The sequence below is a fragment of the Balaenoptera physalus genome, assembly GCF_965194825.1.
Source record: "Balaenoptera physalus genome assembly, chromosome: 1".
NCBI classification, from domain to species: domain Eukaryota; kingdom Metazoa; phylum Chordata; class Mammalia; order Artiodactyla; family Balaenopteridae; genus Balaenoptera; species Balaenoptera physalus.
Window position 1 is genome coordinate 164,228,699 of NC_138882.1, and position 20,411 is coordinate 164,249,109.

Here is a 20,411-nt window from a genome sequence, read left to right on the forward strand (position 1 = left end):
TCCTGGCTTACACCTCAAGGCTTTGGCCTCAGACCCATCAGTATTAACTCAGTCACCCCTCAGGACACAGAAACCAGCTCTGTCTGGCTTTATAACAACACTTAGGGAGCTCTGACCATGTGCCCAGCACTCATCTAGGTGCTGGAATTCAGCAGTGAATAAAACAAACCCCCAGATTCCTGGAGCTGACATTCTCATTGAGGGAGATAGACGATAAACACCTAGACAAAGACATACATGAAATGCTTGATGGGGAAGCAGGATAAGGTGGCTGAGAGGACAGACAGTGATGGGGGAGAGGTACTATTTTACATAGGAAGGACAGGGAAGGCCAGAGGGAGCAGTTTGAACAGACACTAGAGGGAGGGAGGGAGCCATGAGGCCGTCAGTGAGCAGGGCGTTCCAGGCCAGGAGCAACAAGGGCTGGTCCCAGAGGCCAGTGTAGCTGGAGTGTGGACAGCAGGGGGAGAGTGGTGAGAGAGAAAAGTCTGAGGGGTGTGGGGGGCAGCTCATGGGAGGGTGTTAGATTTTACTCTGAGTGAGGCAGGAAGGCGTGGAGGGTTAAGTGTGGAAGAGACTCGTGATCTGATGTACACATTAGGAGTCAGGGAGTGAAGAATAGACCTCAAGAGGGCCAGGGTGGGAGCAGGGAGACCATCTAGACCTCCCCAATTCCAGGGACATCCTTGACACCACCTAACTGCCCACTCCCACAGAACTTACCATCCCCCAAAATGGCTCCTCTAGGAAATCCTGATTTCACACATCCCATTCTCCAGACACTACATACTCTCCTCCAACCTCCCTCTCTTCAACCTTCCCATGGTAAAAACTCTCAAAATTAAGAAGATCTTCAAATCACCCCACGACTCCCTCCCCAGCCCTTGGTCATTTACTGGCTTGGCTTCACTTCTTACCTAGCTAAGGGCCCACGGACCCTCATGTCCAAAATCACCCCTTGAAACGCCCTTACTCCTTGTCCCATCCCTGTCTCCATTGCAGTCACCAGGTGTGGGGACAGACTTTAGGGTGGACCCTGTGACCCCACCTCCTGGTGTCCACACTCCTGTATAATCCCCTCCCCTTGAGAGTGGGCAGAAACTGCAACTTGCTTCTAATCAATAGAATATGGCAAATGTGAGAATTGTCACCCCTTGTTTAAGCTACATCATGTGGCAAAAGTGGTGGGCGGTCACTCCCATGATTACCTTACCTTATATAAGACTGTGTCTTTTTTTTTTTCACTCTTTAAAAACTTTTTAATTGAAGTATGGTTGATTTACAATGTTGTGTTAGTTTCTGGTGTACAGCAAAGTGATTCAGATATATATATATATATATATATATATATATATATATATATATATCTTTTTCAGATTTGCTTGCATTATAGTTTGTTACAAGATATTGAATGTAGTTCCCTATGCAATACAGTAGGACCTTGTTGTTTATCTATTTTATATGCAGTAGTTTGTATCTGCCAATTCCAAACTCCTAAATTATCCCTCCTGCCCCCTCCTTTCCCCTTTGGCAACCATAAATTTGTTTTCTTATGGTTGTCTGTGAGTCTGTTTCTATTTTGTAAATGAGTTCATTTGTATCATTTTTTAAAATTCCACATATAAGTGGTATCATATGAAATTTGTCTTTCTCTGTCTGACTTACTTCACTTAATATGATAATCTCTAGGTCCATGCATGTTGCTGCAAATGGCATTATTTCATTCTTTTTTATGGCTGAGTAATATTCCATCACATATATATATCCATTTACACATTCATCTGTATAAGACTGTGTCTTATGTGAAGATCAATGATGATTCTACATGCCCAGAAAGTAGAAGGTACTCACTATTATTATTGGCATTGTTTTGTCTACACTGGCTAAATATTACTCAAAATGGCAGAATATTGGTCAATACTAAGGAGAGTGTTTGCTCACAAGTTATGAATTGTGTGTAATGACTGCTTATCATTCTCACTTAAACAATGATGCAAATACAGGAAGTAGCTTGGCGTGGTTAAAAAGATCCCTGGGCTAGGAATCAATTAATTTAAATTCTAATTTCATTTTTCTACCAATGGTTAAATATGTTAACTTTTGTGGACCTCAATTTCCTTGAGCTTAAACTGGATGATCACTGCAGGACTTTCCAGCTGTAAAACAATGCTCATGGTCAGATACAACTTACTGAAAAAAAAAAAGGAGTCTGTCTTAGCCGACTGGTGGGAGAGGCTCTCCCCCCAGGCTTGATGAAGTAAGTAGCCACTTTGGAGCTGTGAGTGGTCTCTAGGGCCTCAGGGGCGGCCTCCAGCCGACAGCCAGCAAATAACCAGGGCCCCATCATCCTTCACAGGATGAATTCTGCCAACAGCTTGAATGAGGTTGAAAGTGCATTTTCCCTCAGGAGAGCCTCCAGGTGAGCCTGGCCAACACCATGATTGCAGCTACCTAAGACACAGAGCAGAGGACCCAGTTAAGCCGTGCCAGGATTCCTGACCCACAGAACCATGAGGTAATAAGTGTGTACTGTTTAGTGTGCTAAGTTTGTGGTCACTGTTACACAGCAATAGATAATTAACACATCAGGCAAAACCTGAATCTTGGTTACAACCAACTTCCTGCCTGTCCTACACCTGCTAGAAAAGAGTCATTTAACCGACTAGAAAAGCCAATGGTTTGATTTATTTCATAATCAGAAACCTCAGATGAGGGGGGCACCCTGCTCCTCCACCAGGCTGGCTCTCCAGCTTTTCAAGATAACTACATTATTACTTGGCCTCTCTCCTCACAACCCCATTCCCCTTCCCATATCATTCCAGAAGGTGATCCGCAAAAAGCAAAACAAACAAAATAAACAAAAAACCAAAAACAGAAGAGAATGATCCTGCTTCATTCCTCACATTGAATATGGAGGTTTGGGGTGACCTTGAGAATAGTATTATTATTATTATTATTATTATTATTATTATTATTATTATTATTATTTTTGGCTGTGCTGTGCGGCATGCAGGATCCCAGTTCCCTGACCAGGGTTCAAACCCGTGTCCCCTGCAGTGGAAGTGCGGAGTCTCAACCGCTGGACCTCCAGGGAAGTCCCGAGAATAGTATTACTTTCTAAAATCAACAGTATTGAGGTGTAATTTACATACAATAAAATTCACCAATTTAAAATGTACAGTTCGGGACTTCCCTGGTGGTCCGGTGGTAAAGAATCTGTCTTCCAATGCAGGGAACGTGGGTCCAATCCCTAGTCAGGGAACTAAGATCCCGCATGCTGCGGGGCAACTAAGCCCGCGCACCTCAACTAGAGAGAGAAGACCGCGTGCGGCAACGGAAGATCCCGCTAGCCGCAAGGAAGATCCCGCGTGCCGCAACTAAGACACGACGCAGCCAAAAATAAATAATAAATAAATATTTTAAAAAATAAAATAAAATGTGCAATTCGATGAGTCTTGATAATGTATACATGCAGGTAATCACCATAATTGCGATGCAGACCATTTCTGTCACCCAAAAATTTCCCTTCCACCGCTTTGGAGTCAATCACCTCCTCCTACCCCAGCCCCTGGCCATCATTGATCTGCTTTCTGTCACTACAGTTTTGCCTTTTTAAGAATTTTCATATAGATGGAATCATACAGTGTATAACCTTTTGAGTCTGGCTTCCTTTACTTCCCCTCATGCTTTAGAGATCCATCAAGTTCTGTCAATCAGGTGTTCCTTCCTCTTTACAGCTGAGGAGTATTCCACTGCATGGATGGAGCACAATTTGTTGATTTGTTCATCTGTTGATGATCATTTGGGTTGTTTCCTGAGGATGGTTTTTGAACACAGAAAGACTATTTACAAGTTTATTTTGAGAGTACACAATTCGTTTCTATTCATTAACATTACTAATTCAAAGCACTAGTTCTTTCTTAACCTTTAAAACTTAGCCTACAAATCATGTTTGAGAATCTAGCAGATTTTAGCAAATGCTCCTAAAGGGACTTTTTACAGACTTGCTTCTTCAAACATTTTTAAGTGCATTTGTAAATGAATAGCTTTGATTTCCTTTTTCAGTACCTCACTTATCTGATAGAAACAAAACCTTCCTGAAGTTTCATTCTTATAAATCTAATAAACCCAACTTATAAAAATTGTGAAACTTAAGTTCTCTTAAAATTATATTTATATAAAAAGCTCAGTGTATGGAGATTTTTTCTTTAAACTCAAGACGGTGAGTTAATACTCAAGTTTTAATTCTTGGTTTAGCATGATATACTTAATCCTAAATCGTCTGAGGTTAAGTTGTCTATCAGGTACTCTCTAAGGAAGAAAATTCCATCCAGGTAGCAGAAGTTAATTAATTCTTCATCTTCCTAGGGCTGAAAGATGTATTTCTGCTTTAAAAAACAAAAAACAAAAAACACAGCCCTCTCTTTCATTGAAGTCACCTGTCCACTGAGAAAGACATCTGTGGGGCTGTGGTCACCAGACACATCCTCACCGGGGCCCCAAATTCTGTTTGTGAAGTTGAATCGCTGATTCAACCAAAAGGGCTACTGAGAGGCACTCATTATATAGCTGGTGGGATGAGTGAAACAGTGACAAGTATTGGCTTTGGGGGCTCTTTCTGTTTGATTCAAAAAGGACTGAAAGCTTCTCACTCAACCTGAGAATCTCAGGAAGCTGGCTGACTGACCCCACTGCACGGTGGCCCAACAGGCCCTTTCAAGCAAAAGCCTATGAGTATTTGCAGCTCGATTAGGAATAACCAATATCTGGTACATGAGCAACCACTCCCCCACCCTGACCCCATGGCAGACATTGCTAATCAATCACTGCTCCCCTTCCCTGCTGTTAAGACGGCCCTACCCAGGGCCAAACCTAATTAATTGAGGTTGGCATGTAAGGTGCCTTCCCTGGACTAGCCAGCTTTGATGAGAAAGTGAGGCCTGCCCACTTGGCTCTTACTCAGGGCTGGGTTAATGGGTAACTGGGTTTGGGGTTTGTTCCTGTCTTCTGTGAATAACCGTGGCCTGCAGTGCGATGACCTGTGAACAGCGGGGAGGAGGCCTGGTGTTACCCACCCCGCCTCGGGCATAGAGGTCGGTGCTTCTGTTGGGAACCCCCGTGTGGGGAGCTGGGGGCGCTGCGGCAGCCTCCCTAGGACACAGGCCACGCTTGAGGTGCTGAGTGGAGAACTCAGGCCCTGGCCCTGGGCAGAGCTCCGCGGCCTCCCTGTGTGGTCATGGATAAGGTCGGCTCAAAGCTGCCAGAGTTACATCTCCAGCCCAGACCGCTGAAGTCCAGATCCGGAAACCCAAGAGCCAAATGTCTCAGAGGCATCCAAAACTAACAGGTCCAAAAGCAAACTCCTGATTCCCGTCCCGCTCCCCTCCCTGACACTCTCCTCCCCGGATCCTCAAGGTCTCAGGAAATGACAGCTCTGTCCTGCAAGCTGCTCAGGCTAAAAGCCCTGGAGTTGTCTTTGACACCTCTTTCTCTCACAGCCCACATCGGGTCTGTCAGCAAATACTATCAGCTGTGTCTTCAAAATAGCTTCAGAATCTGGCCACTTCTCGCTGTCGGCACCTTTATCCTCCAGTCCAAGCCCTCAGCACGTCTGCATCTCCCCTCCGGATTCCATCAGCGGCCTCCTCCCTGGGCTCCCTGCCTCACCCTGCCCTGCAGTCCATTCTCCTCACAGCAGCCGCAGGGGGCTTGGAATACAGAAGTCAGATGAGGTCACCCATTTGCTCAGAACCTTCCAATGACTTATCAGCTCACATAAAGGCCAAAGCCCTCCCCAGGCTACAAGGCCCCCCACGGCTGTCTACCTATTTCCACATCTCACCTCTGGCCCCATTTCATAGTATTCGCCCCATTGCCCACCGTCTTCTGCTACCCTGGCCTCTTTGCCATTCCTTGAAGGCAGGCATCATCCCATCTCTGGGCCTTTACCCTTACTCTTCTCTCTGCCCAAATGCTTGACTTCCAGACATCCACATGGCTCCTAGATATCCAGAAGGTGGCTTCCTCTCCTCCTCTGGTTTTTGCTGGATGTCACTTCAAAGAAGGCTTCCCTGACAGCCCCCATTTTATTTTATTTCTTTTTAAAGATTTTTATTTTGATGGGGAAAGTCTTTATTGAGTTTGTTACAATATTGCTTCTGTTTTATGTTTTGGTTTTTTGGCCCCAAGGCATGTGGAATCTTAGCTCCCCACCAGGGATCAAACCTGCACCCCCTGCATTGGAAGGCAAAGTCTTAACCACTGGACCGCCAGGGAAGTCCCTGACAGCCCCGTTTTAAACTGCAAGTCCTCCTCCAGTCCCAGCTCTCCCTGTCTCCCTTCCATGCTCTAGTTTTGGCCATCCTCATTACTTATACTAAGACAAATACAAACTTTTTCTTATTGTATTAGTTGTCGATTTCCCTCCATAGAATGTAAGCTGCAGGAGGCAGGGAGGGAGGTGTGTGTGTGTGGGGGAGGGGTTGCTCCAACCCTGGTAACCTACAATGGTGGTGGTATTAGAACACAGAAACCACTTAATAAATATTGGTTGAGTAAATAATAACAGTAACTGAAATGCATTAAGTACTTACTAAGTGCCAGCCGCTGTTCCAAAAATACTTTTCATGTATCATCTCATTTCACTTTTTTTTTTAAAAATTTATTTATTTATTTATTTATTTATTTTTGGCTGTGTTGGGTCTTCGTTTCTGTGCGAGGGCTTTCTCTAGCTGCGGCGAGCGGGGGCCACTCTTCATCGCGGTGCGCGGGCCTCTCACTATCGCGGCCTCTCTTGTTGCGGAGCACAGGCTCCAGACGCGCAGGCTCAGTAATTGTGGCTCACGGGCCCAGTTGCTCCGTGGCATGTGGGATCTTCCCAGACCAGGGCTCGAACCCGTGTCCCCTGCATTGGCAGGCAGACTCTCAACCACTGTGCCACCAGGGAACCCCCTCATTTCACTTTTGCAATAGTTTCACGAGGTGAATCCTAATATCCCCAAAGACAGACAAGGAAACTGAAGCACAGAGCTCTTATGGTGCTTGCTAGTATGTGATGGGGCCAGAATTTTAATCCAGATGGCTGACTCCAGGTATTAAATTCTTAGCCACTCTGCTATATTGGTCTCAAATGCATGAATGAATAAATGAATGCATGAATGAAAAAAATGAATGAAAGAAGAGTAATTATTTATTGTACCTGCACCAGAAACAATGAAGTTTAGAATTAGACAGAAGTAGGGTAAAATTCTAGATTTTCTATGTACTAGAATACAAGATTTGGATAGGTTTCTTAGCGTCTCTAAATCCCGGGGTCCTTATGGGCCAAAAGGGGAAAATCTACCTTTTTATCTACCAAGTGTTAGCTGTTTCATCCAGTGTAGAGTACCTGTTTTTGGTCAATTACTGCCCTCTAGTGGTCGGTTAAAATAACTCATACCTGCTATGTGAAATACGGAATCCCTAAATGGTGTAGCCCCAAAGCCAATAGTTTCTGTAAATAAAATAGTTCAGGATTCTTGGTTCCTTTAGTCTCCTGGATCCTATTAGTCTTCAGGGGCTAAATGAGGATAAGGCCTCCTCAAAGGGAAACAGGAAGGACTAGCCCAGGTGGGTCCCTGAAGGGCAGAATGGCTGCAGGGAAATGATCCTCATGAAAAATAAGTTACCCAACCTCCCTGCCCAAACAAACACACACAAAAATGATGACAGGTTAAGTAGGTTTCACAGTTGAGTTTTCCACACCTGCCAAGAACACATTCTCCTTATGTGACAGTTACTTTTATGTGTTTACTTGACTGGGCTACAGGATACCCAGACATTTGGTCAAACATTATTCTGGGTGTGTCTATGAATTTTTGGGTGACATTAACATTTGAGTTGGTAGACCGAGTCAGCAGATTGCTCTGCATAATGTGGGTGGGCCTGATCCAATCAGTTGAAGGCCTGACTAGAGCAAAAAGTCTGAGTAAGGAGAAACTTGGCCTGCCTGACAGTTGGGCTGGGACATAGGCATTTTTCAGCATCCAGACTCAAACTAAAACATCAGATCTTTCTGGGTCTCGAGCCTGCTGGCTTTTGGACTGGAACTTATACTCTTGGTTGTTCTGGTTCTCAGGCCTTCAGTCTCAGAGTAGAACTACCCCAGCAGCACTCCTGGGTCTCCTGCCAGCCAACTGCAGGTCTTAGGACTTCTCAGCCTCCATAATCACATGAGCCAATTCCTAATAATAAATCTCTCTTTCTCTCTTTCCCTACAGATAGATAGATAGATAGATAGATAGATAGATAGAGATATAGACGTAGATATAGATACACACACACTCACATACATCCTATTGGTTCTGTTTCTATTTCTCTGGAGAACCCTGACTATTTTATACAAACTGTTTTAGGAGATGGAAAGAAGGGAAAGCTACCTAACTCATTTTCTAGTATTAGTATGACCTTGACATCAGACCCAGGCAAGGGCAGCTAGAGGTAAGAACATTATAGAGCAAGCCTAATTGTAATTATAGATGCAAACATCCTATATAATAAAACAGAAAACAGAATCCGTATTGTATAGAAATATAAAAACAGTGAATTCCCTGGTGGTCCAGTGGTTAAGACTCTGTGCTCCCAGTGTAGGGGGCCTGGGTTCAATCCCTGGTCAGGGAACTAGATCCCACATTCCGCAATTAAAAATCCTGTGTGCCGCAACTAAGAGCCGGCACAGCCAAATAAATAAATAAAAATTTTAAAATGTATATAAAAACGCAGAAATATATAGTAGAGTTTAGCCAAAAATGCAAGGATAGTTTAACACCAGGTAACAACTCCTGTATTCTGAACCTTAATATATTAAGAGATAAAAAGCATATGATCACTTTAATAAATGTGTAAAAGTCATTTGATGAAATTAAACACTCATATTTTTTTTAGTTTTAGCAAATTAGGATTAGCATGGTAATACGTCAACCTGATAAGGATATTTACCAAATGCCTAGACATCATACCTAAGAGTGAAACTCTAGAATTCTAGCATTAAAATCGAAAATAAGGTAAGAATGCTCTCTAGTCTCAACTTTACTGGCACTTCTAGCTAATGTAATAAAAGAAAAAAAAAAGAGGTTTAGAAAATAGAAAGGAAGAATTACACCATCCTTATATGCATATGATTTATTTTCTTCCCAGTAAATAAAGGAATCTACCTGCAAAGTATTAGAACTAATAAGACTATTTAACAGGATTGCTGAATACTAGAGCATCCTACATAAATCAGTGACATTCTTATTGAATGCTTACTGGATTAGCAACAGGAAACAAGAAAGTATAATCAAAATGTAATCAAAAGCTATTGTTCCAATAGCAACAAAAATTTTAAGGGACCTAGGAATATATATACAAAAGATTTCTAGATGTTTTGTCGGGAAACTGTAAAACATTTTTTAAATGTAAAGGAATACAAACCAAACATACTCTTTTTTTTTTAAATTTATTTATTTTATTTTTGGCTGCACTGGGTCTTTGTTGCTGCACCCAGGCTTTTCTCTAGTTGAGGCGAGCGGGGGCTACTCTTTGCTGCGGTGCACTGGCTTCTCATTGCGGTGGCTTCTCTTGTTGCAGAGCGTGGGCTCTAGAGCGCAGGCTCAGTAGTTGTGGCGCACGGACTTAGTTGTTCCGTGGCATGTGGGATCTTCCCAGACTAGGGCTCAAACCCATGTCCCCTGCATTGGCAGGTGGATTCTTAACCACTGCGCCACCAGGGAAGCCCCCAAATGTACTCTTACCATACGATTTAACAATTGTGCTCCTTGGTATTTACCCACGTGAGTTGAAAAGACGTCCATACAAAAACCTGCACCCAGGTGTTTATAGTAGCTTTTTTCATAATTGCCAAAACTTGGAAATGACCAAGATGTCCTTCAGTAGGTGAATGGGTAAACTGTAGTACATCGAGACAATGGAATATTATTTAGCTCTAAAAAGAAATGAGCTGTCGAGCCTTGAAAAGACATGGAGAAAACTTAAATGCATAGTATTACTAAGTGAAAAAAGTTAATTTGGCTACATACTGCATGATTCCAACTATATGATGCTCTGGAAGAGGTAAAACTATGAAGACGGTGAAAGACCAGTGGTTGTAAGGGTTTGCAGGGAGGAGGGTATAGGGAAAGGCAGAGCACAGAGGATTTTTAGGGCAGTGGAACTATTCTATAGGATACTATCATGGTGGATACATGCCATTAATACATTTGTCAAAGTCTATAAACCGTACAAGACCAAGAGTGAACCCTAATGTAAACGATTTTGGATGATAATGACGTGTCAGGGCAGGTCCATCGATTGTAACAAATGTACCACTCTGGTGTGGGGTGTGCAGACATGCAGGATGTTGGCACTGGAGGAAGCTGTGCATCTAGGGGGAAAGGAGCCTATGACAGCCCTCTGCACTTTCCACTCAATTTTGCAGTGAACCTAAAATTGGTTTTAAAAATAAAGTCTATTTTTGGACTTCTCTGGTGGCACACTGGTTAAGAATCCTCCTGCCAATGCAGGGGGCACGGCTTCAAGCCCTGCTCCGGGAAGATCCCACATGCCGCGGAGCAACGAAGCCTGTGCGGCACAACTACTGAGCCTGTGCTCTAGAGCCTGTGAGCCACAACTACTGAGCCCACATGCCGCAACTACTGAGCCTGCGCTCTAGAGCCCACAAGCCGCAACTACTGAGCCCGCGTGCTTAGAGCCTGTATCTGCAACAAGAAAAGCCATCGCAAAGAGAAGCCCGCACACCACAACGAAGAGTAGCCCCTGCTTGCTGCAACTAGAGAAAGCAAGCACGCAGCAACGAAGACCCAACGCAGCCAAAAATAAAATAAATAAATAAATAATCTATTTTTAAAAGTAAAGGAAGATCTATAAAAGTGGAAATATATTATTTGTTAATGGATGGGAATACTCATATAGTAATGATGCCAGGTAACCTGCAAGTAAATCTATGATCTCAGAACTATTCCAATCAAAAATCCAACAAGGTTTTTCATGGAACTAGACAAAGTGATTCCAAATCCATATGGAAGTGTAAAGATCCAAGAACAGTCAAGAAAACACCAAAAAGGAAAGGAAAGAAGGAATGAAGAGAAGAAAGGAGGGAAGGGAAACAAAAGAAAATATAACTAGAAATAAAGGAAACACCATTGCAAATTAAAATGGCACAACCATCAGATAGGTAAAAATCAAAGTCAGATAATAACAAGTGTCAGTGGTAAGAACCTGTGGAAACTCACAAGCTGCCTATGAGAGTGTAATTGATACCACTGACAATATTGTGAAAAGTTGTATTCCCTACAACCCAGCAATTGTATACCCTAGAGAAATTTTCCCCAAATGTGCCCCAAGAGACTGTCAAGGCCATTCATGGGAGCACTGCTGACAGGAAAACTGTATCACTGATAATGCCCACTAGTAGAAAAATAAACTATGGCATATTCCTCCAATAAAAGATAATTGAGCAGTTAAAATAAATGAGCCAGATTTACACGTATCAATATCATGCTGAGAGAGTAAACAAGGTGCAGAAATGTATCTGCAGTGTGAAAGCACTTAGGAAAATATTTGAAAGTCACATTCCATTTTTCTTATTATTGAGATAAAATTCACATAACAAAATTCACCATTTTAACCATTTTAAAGTGAACATTCAGTGGGTTTTATTCTATTTGCAGAGTTATGCAACCATTGCCACCATCTAATTCCAGTACATTTTTATCACCCCAAAAAGAAGCTCCGTACCCACTAAGAAGTCACTTGTCACTCCTCCTTCCTTCCCAGCCAGCCTCCGGCAATCATTCATCTCTTTTCTGTGTCTATGGATTTGCCTGTAGATATGGACTCACACAATATTTGGCCTTTGGTGTCTGGCTTCTTTCACTGATAATGTTTTCAAGGCTGGTCCGTGTTAGCATGGTAGCACTGTGTTTCTTTTTATTGCTTATTCCATTATACAGACATACCACATTTGTTTATTTGTTCATCAGCTCATGGATATTTACGTTGTTTCCACTTTGGGGCTATTGCGAACAGTGCTACTCTAAACTGCACATTCTGTTTTGTGCCAGAAATAGATTAGAAGGAAACACATCAGATTAATAATAACAACTGTGCCTAGGAATGAAAGGGAGGGAGAGGAATTGGACTGGGGAGAGGAACGGAGTGACCTTCAGCTTTATCTGCGATGTTCTATTTATTTTACATAAAAAAGTCTATCTGAAGCAAAAATGTTAATAGTTTTTTACACTGGGCGATGAGCACATGGGTGTTTGGAATATTATTCTCTGGGATTTTCTGGAATATTCTTAAATGCTTTAAACTGAAAGACATATTCTGGACCTAAACCCTCCTGCAGCAAAGGTCTGGCATCTGGGGGCCGTGGGGGCAAGCACTGGGGGGTGGGGAGAGGCCCAGAGGAAGAGGCCCAGCCCAGGCCCAGGGAGGAGTGGCTGGAGGCCCACGGAAGCCTGGCTCAGAAGCCCCCGACCCTCCCAAATGTCTCTCCTGAGCCCCCCGGGAAGAGGGCTCAGATCTGCTCTCCAAGACCTCTCCCTGGTGGCAGAGCCAGGACCAGGGAGGGAGAGAGGGAGGCTGAAACCACATCTCTCCTTCCTTCTTAGCCATGCTTCTGGAAGGAGTCCCCACGTCCCCCCATCCCATCCCCCATGTCCCCACTTCCCAATCTCCTCCACCCTCTGCTCAGGACCAGCTCATCTGTGAGGCCCGGTGCACAATGGGAATGTGGAGTCCCTTGTTCAAAGACTGGTGAGGGGCAATGCCTAACTCCACAGAGGCAGCCCCAGCTGGGCGGTGTTAGCATGCAGGAGCCTCTAGGTCACTGGGTTCATTCATTCTCTCGTGCATTCATTCATTCAGATGGGTGCTTAGTATGAGCCTGGCGTTGTGTTAGGTGCTGGGCTTACAGTGGTGAGCCAGACACATCCAGCTTCAAGAAGCTTACCTTCTGGCGGGGGGCCTCCGGTTTAATCCCAGACACAAAATAGATCGTCACAAATGGCAGTTTGGAAACGCTATGAAGGACAAGGAGGTGGGCCTGACCACGAGATGCCCCCCCACGAGAGAGTGACACTGGAGTGGAGATCTGGAGGATGAGTGGAGTTATCTTAGCAAAAGGTGGGGGCAGTGGTGCGGGGCTGAGGCTGGGGAGGACATTTCAGAACATTCCTGGCAGATGAGGGGGTGACATCTTCAAGGACCTGCAGGGCGGTACAGCTAGAGCCAGGGAGGGAGGAGCAAGAGGACCTGATGAGATTGAAGAGGGGCCTTGAGATCAAGCACCCCCGTCATGGGTCTCCAACTGTACTCTCATTGCCTTCATTTTTTTCTTTAAATTGGCTTCCTTTGTATCCCTACCCTGAGCACAAATATTCGTGACATCAAAGAATTGTCATACCACATATTTTTCCTAATACACAGTTGAAATAGAAAAATGTTCCTCCATGCCCTGCCTAACATCTTCTGCCTTCCCACCTCAGTTTGGAAAACACCGTTTTATCACCAACTCTATCTTAAGAGCCATGGGAAACCTTTAACAGGATTTCAGCTGTGTGAGGCCGGTGACATGGTCTCATTTACATTATTATTTTTTTAATCAGTCATCAATTTTATACACATCAGTGTATACATGTCAATCCCAATCGCCCAATTCAGCACACCACCATCCCCACCCCACCGCGGTTTTCCCCCCTTGGTGTCCATACGTTTGTTCTCTACATCTGTGTCTCAAATTCTGCCCTGCAAACCGGTTCATCTGTACCATTTTTCTAGGTTCCACATACATGCGTTAATATACGATATTTGTTTTTCTCTTTCTGACTTACTTCACTCTGTATGACAGTCTCTAGATCCATCCACGTCATTTACGTTCTTTAAAATGAATTCTGGCTGCCCAGGGCAGGGTGTATGGCAGGGGCTCCTGAAGGAGACGTATGAGGAGGCCATTGCCGGCCTCCAGGGATGAACCATGGGGACCTGAGGGGAGAGGGAACCAGCCCTTCCCACCGGCACTCACACGAGCCCCACCCTCCACCCAACCCAAAATCTCCTTTCTTTTATCTCCCTGTGCTGATTCATGGCCTTTCCAGATAAGTAGATTCTTCTGTGATCCTCCCGTCTCAGTATCAGCCCCAGGATTCCGGACTATGTGTCCAGTGCACTCATGAGAGCCCAGCTTCCTGGGCCAGTTCAGGCTGATCACAGTTAGGACTTTTGGGTCGCATCTCATCAGGTCCTGTGGCCTCCAATCCAGCAACAAGGGCTCCCGTGACTGACCACTCTGCTCATGTTCAGGAACTAAGCGGGTTCCAGGAAGGTGGGTTTCTCTCACCTATATCCTGATGACTCAGACCCCACCCTTAACCACTGGGCCACACTGCTTCATTCATCCTCATGACCCACCCTCCGTAGCCTGCCTCACTCGAAAGCTTTCTACCCACCGGAAGTCTTGACTCCCTGTGCTGCTACCTCCCCGAGGGCGTCTGCTCATCCTCCCACCCCCACTGGGCGTGGCCCTTCCCCACTGCTGCTGGAAAACCATTACTCCCCCACTCTCCTGCAAAACAAAACTGCCCTCCATGCCTCCAGTTCATTAGCTATTTGATGAAGGGGTTGGGGAGGGAGGATGCCCTGTGCCGCCTTGTGCTAAATACCAGGGGTATGATGGTGCGCAAGATGGACAACCTGGCACCCCCAGGCGGTGGGGGAGGAGCCCTTTCCAGTACAGCCACGTGAGGAAGGAAAGGGACAGAGTTCTGAGCTGGATTTCGAAAAGGCTGGAGCTATACTGGAAGGTAGAGGGCAGGGCTATGGGGCAGGAGGAGAGGAGAGCAGAGGCAAGACTCTGGGAAAGTTTTAAGGCACTTAAAGTGTATTCCAAAGGCAAAGAAGAGTTCCTGAAGGGGTTGAGCAAGGGAGGGGCGGGGCAGGGCAGGATTTGCACTTTAGAAAGACAGCTCTGAGCTGAGAATGGGAGGGGTGAGGAGGAGCCCCAGGCTGAGAGCCCAGCTGGAGTGGAAGGGAGGGTTGGTAGGTCTAGAGGTTCTAGTAGGTGGGACCAGGGTCCATGGCTTGGTGTTTGGTTGGAGGTGGTTGGGGCAATGGGGTGCGAAGAGACACCGGCTGATGCCCGTGTCCTTCTGGTTTGTGCAACTAGATGAGCGGGAAGTGGTGGGGGGCGGGGGGTGTTGGGCACCTGCTGTATGCGAGGAACTGAAGATACAGGCTTGCGCAAGACCTCCGGGCCTGCCCCACGGAGCTCACAGTCCCGATGAATGGTGCCTTCTAGACCTTCATGCATTCTGGGAAGGAAGAGCGCCAGGATAGAGAATTGCAGAGGCACCTCCTAGCAAAGGTGGTCTCTTGGAGGAGGAGATACCTGAGCTGAGACCAGGAGAATGAGAAAGATGCCTGCCAGGAGAAGTCGCAGCTAATGCAAAGGTCCTAAGGGACCAAGAGGCCAGTGCAGCTGGGGTGTATGTAGGAAACTAGGGAGGAGTGCTTCCAGAAGAGCCTGAACAGGAACCCTGTCCTCTCCTCCTAAGGAGGGGCCACGGAGGGGAGTGCCATTTCTCTGTCCCAGGCTAATCCCTACACCAGAGCCCCAGGCCGCACCCCCTCCTCATGCCGTGGGGACCTTGTCTCGTGATTCTTCGCTCCACCTGGGATCTTCTATTTCTTCCATTGGCTCATCTTCTTCAGTAACGAACACCTCCAGCCACCACCATCTTAGGAAGCCTCCCTGGATGGATTTACGGTTTGAAATCCCATCCAGCGAGACCACCATCACTGTTCTCACCTCTCTGGATCCTCCTTAGTCTCCTTCACTGCCCCTTCAAAGTGGACGCTCCCCAGGGTTTCAACGTCCTACCTTCTCCCCTCCACTGACTTCCTCCATCATGCTTATGCTGATGAGTCACAATCCTATATGGCCATTCGCTCACTCAACCAAAATGCATGGAAACCTACTCCAAGCCAGACATTGTGCCAGGCATTGGGGATACGAGGGTGGACAAGACAGACATGGTTCCTTGACTTGGTGCAGGTTATAGTCTAGTAAGATGGCCTTACTAGAACTGACAGACAGTGATATGGGATGTGAAGGAAATTGACAGAGTAAAGTGGTGGCCATGCTGCCTTAGACAGGATGGTCATGAAGGGCCTTTTGGGGGAGGTGGTATTTAGGGTGGCACCTAAACAACGTGAATAAGCCAGGCAGGGAGGCACTGGGGGAAGAGCCTTCCAAGCCCGGGGAGAGCATGTGCAAAGGCCCTGAAATGGGAAGGGTTCAAGGAACGAAAAGAAGGGCTGTGTGGCTGGAGCAGCTTAAACAAGGCATGAGGTGAAATGAGATTGGGGAGAAGCGTGTCAATTAGCTCGGTGCAGGGCTTTGTAAGTTACAGCAAAGAGTCTGGTATTATTTTAAGAGCAATGAGAAAACTTGAAGCGTTTTATACAGGGGAAAAGATTTTTAAAAGTCTACTCTGGCCGCTGTATGAAAAGTGGATTGGAAAAGCAACAAAAACTGGAGCAGGCAGCCAACTAAGAAGCTATGGCATTGGTCCAGGTGAGAAATATTGGCCTGCAACCTCTCTTCTGCAGCGCCACCTGGGCTTGTACACCTAGCTCTTTGCTGGGCATCCTCCCTCCCCACTGAGTCCCCATCTATCCAATACCCTAAAGCTGGATGTCTGGAAGTGTCTTTTTCTCCCTCACCTTCCCTTACATTTGTAGGGGAAGAAAAATAATTTTCTCTCTATCCTACCGAATTCTGGGCTGAGACCCCTGTAATAAAAGACAAGTTAAAAAGGGAAAAACAAACAAGTCTATTAACATGTATACCTCATGTACACATGGGAGGCACCCAGGGAAAAATGAGTAACTCCCTGAAGTGGTTTAGAGTTCAGGCTTAAATACCATCTTAACAGAGAAAGAAGAGGGGAGATCTAGGCCATTTAGAAGAGAGAAAATGATTTCTAGGAAAGTGAAGGGGCCCTTAGAAGATGGGAGATATAACAGTTTGCGATGAAGTTGGTCTGGGTGTGGTGTTGATGTCTAGTCTCTTCTCCTATGATGAGAGTCAATCTTTCCTGGGTGATGAAATGTCCAGGGAGTGGATTTTTGACAATTCAGTTCCTTCTGGAAGATCTGTCTTTAGGCAGATAAGGGGAGTTCAGAGAAAGCCTCTCCCTGCATTTACTGTTTTTCAGGTGACTACAGATCAAAATAACCAATATGCCAAAGTAGCATATTCTGCCACCCTTCACATTCCATCACCAGCTCCTGTTGATTCTACTTCCTAAATTTCTCTGGGATGCATCCTTTTTTGTCTGTCCTTGCTTTCACTGTCCTCATTTGAGCTCCATTAAATAGCCTCTTTATGAGTACCCTTTTCCCATCCTTATCCGTTGATTCGAGTACCCCCATCCCCTGCAAAAAGCTATGTTGAAGTCCTAACCCCCAGTCATTTCAGAATGTGTGTGATCTTGTTTGGAAATAGTTTCGTTGCAGATGGAATTAGTTAAGATGAGGTCATGCTGGAATAGGGTGGGCCCCTGATCCAGTATAGTTGGTGTCCTTATAAGAAGAGGGAAGATGATGTGAAGATGGAAACAGAGGGAGAACGCCATGTGAGGACAGATTTGGAGTGATGCATCTACAAGCCAAGGAACACCAAAGACTGTAGGTACCACCAGCAGCCAGGAAGAGGCAAAGATAGATTCCCCTACAGGTTTCAGAGGGAGCCTCCAGAGCTGTGAGACAAAAAATGTCTGTTTTTTCAAGCCACCGGATTTGTGGTACTTTGTTATGGCAGCCCTAGGACACTAATGTACTCACTATTTCAAACTCCATACCAGCCACCCAGGTAGAGGTGGCTCTACCACCTAGGGAATAAAGTCTAGGGATTCTAGGGGTATGGCATGAAGACACTTTAAGATCTGGCCCTCTATCCACATATCCAGTTTTATTTCCTGCCATTCTCATCATCCTGCAAAGTTATCAGCATTAAACCACTTATAATTCTCTCAACAGATTTCCTCCTCTGGGCTCTTTGCACAGACTCTACGCAGAATGTCTCTGCTAAGGGTCTCATTTGCTTTGTAAATGCCATTTGCTTGTTTCAAACCCAGGCCCAGTCAACTCACAAATAAAGACAAGGAAATGCCAATAACCATATGAAAAGACAGTCACCCTATTAGCACCAACAGCACAACAACAACAAAATACCATTTTTACCTATTAGATTGAGGAAAATATTTAAAATTGATAACATTCAGAGCTGGCAAAGATGCAGGGAACTGGGCCTTTTCATACATTTCTCTTGGGAGACTGAATTACAACAAACTTTTGGAAATCTCTGGTAGGGCCTGTTAAAATTTAAAATACATGTACCCTTTGACCCTTGTAATCTCATTTTTGAGACTCTATCCAGCCAAATTAAAGGCCCTGGTAATTAAGGTCAAGATGTTCATGGCAATATTATCATGGCTCCAACCTGAAAACAATGTGTGTCTGTGGGTAGAAAATGTTTGAGCAAATTATGGTTCACCCTCATTGGCAAGGAACAAGTTAGATCTACCTGGGTTGACCTGAGTGCATGCCAGATCACACATGACACAGTGCTAAGTAGATGTACATTTCTATGACCACAGAGAGAAATATAAAAGAAATCCACAAAACAGTGATTCCGTTGGGGAGAGGGAAATTTGCCTTTATCTTTATTCTCTTCCTCAGAGTTTGGTTTGTTTCAATAAGCAAACATTGTTCTTTAGTTTGAAAGGAAAAGTAGGTTAGATCAGAAAAAAAGAGAAGGGCCCAGCTGTCCCCTTTTGGAGAGACCCTTTCTGGCCTTTTTAGTTAGTTAATTACACCCTCCCTTGGACTTACACTATGTCCTCTCCAAGGCATTTATCATGCTGTGATGGAACTTATATGTTTGCATGACCGCCTCTCATCTATTCATCTCTGCTCCCTATATCCAGCATATAGTAGGTGTCAGGCAATTACTGGATAGATGAATAGATGGATGGATGGATGGATGGATGGGTGGATGGATGGATGGATGAATAATCAAGTTACTTCTCTCTCTTATGATCTGCCCAACATGTTATCTGTACCTAATTTAGAGATCATTATCCATTCATTTCTGGATTTTGGGTTTCTTATGCCTGTGTCATTTCTTTCACTAGACTGCGAGCTACTCAAAGGTAGGGTCTGTGCCTGCTCCATGGTAGCTATTCTTGCAGAACCAAAGCTCTACACACATGGTTTTACTGAGCTCTCACAACAGTTCTTTGAGGAAGACCCTTTTATATATATCCCAGTTTCACTGAGCTATAATTCACAAGTCATACAATTCACCCACTTAAAGTGTGCAATTCAGTTGTCTTGAGTGTATTCACAGAGTTGTACAACCATAATCACAATCAATTCTAGAACGTTTTCATCAACGCAGAATGAAACCCCCCATCTGTTAGCAGTCACTCCCCATTTCCTTCCAGCGTCCTCCCACCCCCAGCCCTAGGAACCACCAATTTACTTTCTGTCTGTATGGATTTGCCTCTTCCGGACATTTCATGTAAATGGAATCCTACAATATGCTGTATTTTGTGGCTCTTTCATTTAGCATGATGTTTTCAAGGTTCATTCATGTTGTAGCATGTACCAGTACACTATTATTATTATTATTATTATTATTATTATTATTATTATTATTATTATTAGCTGAATAATATTGCATTGTATGGATATCATAAGTGCCTGGGGCCTGGGCAGAGCAGAGTGGTGGTGGGTAGGACACAACAGTATGGAGCTTCTGCAACTTTATTGGGGATCTTGATAAAATGCAGATTCTCATTCAGTAGGCAGGGGGTGGGGCCTGAGATGCTGCATTGCTAAGAAGCTCCCAGGTGATATCGAGAGATGCAGAGGATTTCTACCAGAAAGGCAGGGAATTTGGGCTCTTTCTCGTACACAGCATCCACATGGCTTTAACCCTGCTAGCCACCAAGATCACCCCTTTCTGGGTGGGTGAGTTCTTTCCCAACATCAGAGATTTCACATGAGGAGTCAGCATGGTGAGTGAATTAGAGCAAGGGCAGGTGGCTACTTTTGAGGGATGATTTCGTCCAGCTATGAGTGGAGCCTGCTGAGGCTTCCTTCTTTTCTCTGGACTTATTTCTGTGTCAAAGCCAGACTATGGGTCAGGAAGCCAAGCTGCAGCCTGCAGAGCTACCCTGGGCAGCACACACATCCATATTCCTCCTGGGTGTCCATTTCCCTGCTTATGGCCACCGGAATTTCATGACAGCTTCCTGTTCACTGGTGCTCAGACACAGGGTTGCTGAACATACTTCTTGTAGACA